The following is a 5,000-nucleotide window of genomic DNA, read 5'->3' on the forward strand; positions in this document are numbered from 1 at the left end:
CAGCTCTTATTCACCAAAATGGCTATATCCTCCCCATCCCCATGATTTGAAATGTTAGAATTATATATCAGAGTAAATCACAATTTATGAACAATTACTTTTGTATTTGTTAATAAATGAGAGAGAGAGAGAGAAAGAAGAGAGAGAGAGAGAGAGAGAGAAGATTTTCGTAATATCCTCAACTTTGATTTAAGACTCAGTGTAATTGCAGCATAATTAGATTCAGCCAGGGGAAGGAATAAAATTCATCATTCTTGCCAAAGGCCATTATTATCATATATGCTCCTAATAGCCATTTCTCAGTGTTCAGAGTTGGCGTGAAACCAAATGTTTGGAATATTCTTTTTCCTGGGAGGTAGGTCGGAGTAGGGTAAGAGTTTGGGAGAAGAAGAAGATAGAATATGAATTTTGTGTAAAGGCCAAGCAAAGGGCCATACGAGGTCATTCAGCGATGAAACTGAAATGTAAGTAGAAAGGTTCGAAAGGTTAAGAACAAGAGGAAATACCTCTTAGGTGCGCTATGAAGCAAATGTTTAGGAGAGGATTGATACCAAGATGGAAGAAAAAGAATATGAATGTAGGTATGATAATGGAATAAAAGTGTTGCAGCTGGAGACGAGGGACGCTGCAAGGAACCTACAGTGCCCCGCGTGAATATGCAACTGACAGCACTACCTCCCTACGGAGAAGGTTAAAGCGCTCTTTTTTTTTTCGAATCAGCGCGTAATGCATGTTCACGGTAAACTACAAAAAGAGGTAGATGTTAAGTTCCAGACAGACATGGCAGACGAAGATGCCCAATTCATTTCATATCAGATGAGTCGATATTATATTTTTTTTGAAAATATTTAAAACAGTCTAATGCTGCTGCTGTTGCTACCATGGATTAAAAAACATAAATTAACAATTTCTCGAAATTTCGATTGAGCCATTCAATACTGTAGAATTAACGATATTTGGATTAAAGATTTATTTTAATAAACTGCATACCCTTGGACAATTTTAATGGCAAGAATTTGTTTCTATGAATAAAAAAAATACCCTTAACCATAAATGATAAATAAATAAAAAGATGTAAGACTTAAACACCTGAAGTGTCTAAGAACGAAAGGAGATCCCAATGACAATTGACAACTGAGAAGTAAAATTTAAATAATTAAAATGAAAACAATATTAAAATTTCATAAAACATATTCAGTGGAGAATTCCTAAAAATTAGCACTTCATAGTATTATGGCTTACACAACAAAGTACAAAAGAAGACGTAAATGGAGAAGTCCAACAATAAAGCGGGATTTGTTGTTCAGCTAATTCTGTATCAAACAAAATGCAAAGTTGGGCAGAGAAGTTCCAGATAAAAGAGCACCACCTGCCACAAACTTTTTGCAGACGCAATTATTGACAGCGAAATTTGCGCACAACGTTTTTTGTCCACTTGGTAAACTTTCGTCGTGTTCGCGAGATTCGCGAATTATTACGATAGTACTTTATACGTATATGATTAATACACGTAGAGGAATGTTATATATGAAAACCAGGAAACGCACACAATTTTTCATGAATTATATTACATTAATAAAAGTTACAATATCAATAATCGACTTTCCAGTATGAAATAGTACTAATTTGTTTTCCATACGATATCCCACGAGGGACTATTTAGTTTATCAAAAGTTGTATAGTGGCTAGGCTTAAGTAAGGGCACCGTACATGCTTTAGTTACGTAATCTAACTTACTTTTTTCGATGAAAAATCCAGGATTTCGAAATTAGAATAAAAACAATAACAAAGCTACTCCTTTACTCCGGGGGAAGATACGATACCAGTTTTTTTTTTTTTTTTTTTCTTTTTTTTTTTTTTTTTTTTTTATGCTTTTGTCTTACCAAGGATTAGGCTGGCATTACACGTTTTGACTCGATTTTTCCATAATGAGCGTTCGAGGTATTTCTGAAAAGATACGCTTATTTTTAACTTCCTTTCTGTCTGATTGCAAAGCTTTCAGTGAAATTGTTTACAGAAATATAATGAAAACGAGAAAAAATGCATTTATTTCAGACATTCCTGCTGCTTTAGCATGTTGATATTGGTGAAGTGTGAGTGAAGCAAGGAAGGTATCAGGGTCTTTCCAAAAGACTGAAACGAGATCTTGTTAATCTCTGAATGATAAGTTCAGCATTCACGAGGTGAACGTTGGACCATACGTATTTTAATTGGCAGGAAGTATGAATATTAAGAGGAAATGTAAGAAATGAATGTTTTTTTAATGTATGAGGCTATAAAAAGCATAGACATTGAGATATGAAGAAGTGGGAAAAGATTATTAAATTACCATGTGAAAGGATGGATCAGTGATGGTTTGGTCATATGGAAAGAATAGAAGATGATAGTCATTTAATGAATGTACAACTCATGCATATGTGGAAGGAGGAGAACCGTAGATAGATTATGTGAAATGCACACTGTTAAAAGAAAAGCCTTAGTATCTAAGAAGTTTGAGTCGCTTGCAAGATGGAAGCAAGTAATGCTATATTTTTATATATATATATATATATATATATATATATATATATATATATATATATATATATATATAAATCTTCTGTGTAATTTTACCCATGCTTCCTCATAAAAATGTACGAATGTGACTGTATCATTTGCGTTGCTTTCCCTCGAGCACCTCTGTAATGGGATACAAATTTAAGGTAAAATACACAAAAGCAACTAGCTTTTAAACTCATTAATAATGTATTTGCGAGAAGTTTATTAAACCAACCAATTTCTTGGACGTCATTTTTTGTACTTATGTTATTCCTCTTGGATTGATGCATATTTTGCTCCGTGTAAGAAAGAATATAACAATGATTCTTTTGACCAGTATCACCATCAGCAACTAGTGGTTATAAAACTGTTGTGTTGTTTGTTTCTTACTAAAAATTCTTTATCAATACATAAATCATGGAACATTCTAATTAATGAAGTCGAGGAAGAAAGAAATTCCGTTTATTCGGACAAATTTAAAACAAGAAAAACTTTAGAAGTATCCATTATGAAAATGTAAATGTAAAGTTCTGCAGTAATGTTTATACGAATCTTTAATATGCATTACAAACGCTAAAAAAAATTTCTCGTTTGGCAAACAGGAAAAATTCTTCCATTAACTTCCGTGAAATGTATCCAACAACATTTTTTATGACTGACTGCTTTTCCATTAACAGTGATCATAGATGACTAGAATAAAAAAGATCATCTCTTCCTCCCTTTTTGTGAAACGGTGAAACCAAACCTGAGTAATAAAGCAGACACCACAGCGATAAAAATATTAAAGAATTCAGGTCACTGTGCATTAACCAAATGCAAAGTTTTATGGAGAAAAAGTGAGAGAGGAGAACACCATTTTCCAGGTTGATGTTTCATGAGGTCGGGGAGCAGCGATTTTTCCGCATCCACGTTTTTGACAGCGAATTTTGCATTCGGCTTCGGACGATTTGTCACCAAAGTTTTGTTCATGATTTCTATGAGTCCCAAATTTAATTTCAAAATTATGATTCGTTGTTTTGATGAGTTCGCGTTGGAAATAAAAATCCGGAGTACATACAGAGAATTGTACCGCCAAGAATTAAATTTTTTCCATTACATGTTTTGCTTCATTTCAAACTGTACTCTCCAGATTTCATTTTCCATTTGTTATAAATCATGGGAATGAAACAAGGGTAATAATAAATAATGAATTCAAATATAAAAACAAAATAATAATAAATAAAAAATTTAAAATTAAAATAAAGGTTAGGACATTTTCCAGTAAATAGATTACAGTTCCTTTTTATCTAATAAAGATGGGTGTAAATGAAACTAAAGGAAAAGAAAGTTTAACCAACCGCAGTATGAGTAAGCACATGTTTCCTAAATGTACTCCTAGCCAATTTTTTTATGGCGTTTTTTTATTGTCTAAGTTAAGTATATCTTAGTTTTACCAGACCCCTGAGCTGATTAACAGCTATCCTAGGGCTGGCCCGAAGGATTATATATTTTTTATACGGCTAGGAACCTACAGCTTATTGTAGGATCCGAACCACAATATATCGAGAAATAAATTTCTATCACCCGAATTGAACTTCAGACCACCGGATTGGTAGCCAAGCGCGAAAACCACTCGTCCAACGAGGAACTTTTCCATTGTCTAACTCTTTCCATATCTTCGGTTAGGAAATCAAAATCTCTCAAAGGTACATTCATTATCTAAAAGATATCGAAGCCATGTTGTACTTGACAACAAATTATCGAAAAATCCAGTGTTCAGTGTAAAGTTAAGGGATTCTGATTAAAGTTTCAGCTGCAACACAAATATTACGTGAATAGAGGCACTCTTTCCAAGGGGGAGCTTTTCAGATTAAACCCATTAATGGCTGGCATGTGTTAATATCATTTAAACAACACTATTTTCAAGAGTCGAGCCTTTTTTTCATATACTTATTTACAAAATGTGCATAATTTGGTCAGATAGTTTTGTTTTCAGTGATGTCTTATGTTCCCAAAATGAGAACGTTGGCATATTTGAGGTTAGGTTTATAAGGAAAATCAATACATTTGCATATTATATACTGAGGTCTTTATCATCGAGATAAGGATAACATTATTGCACACAATGCTATTTATAAGAAAATTATAACTCTTCTTTTATTAGGAAGGTATATGAGATAAACAGTCAGAATATTATACAGAAAATGTATGCCTTCAATATTACTTCAAAATATTCATGATCAAAATGAAATATTTTACCCCCAAAAAAAGAAAAAAGAAAAAGAAAAAAACTTTATACTGTTTGTCTGACAAACACATCTTCCCTGTGCAGTTTGATTCTAGGAAAATGGTTAACATTATCATATCTGATTGCCTTTGGAGCGGTTGCTGAAGGACCTCCTTGCCTCCCTCTTACTGTTTGGATTTTGTCAAGTGTCCTAGCTATCCTCTCCTAAAGTCCTTATGCTGAACCTTTGTGGTAG

Source organism: Macrobrachium nipponense, chromosome 31 (assembly GCF_015104395.2).
Source record: "Macrobrachium nipponense isolate FS-2020 chromosome 31, ASM1510439v2, whole genome shotgun sequence".
Classification (NCBI taxonomy): Eukaryota; Metazoa; Arthropoda; class Malacostraca; order Decapoda; family Palaemonidae; genus Macrobrachium; species Macrobrachium nipponense.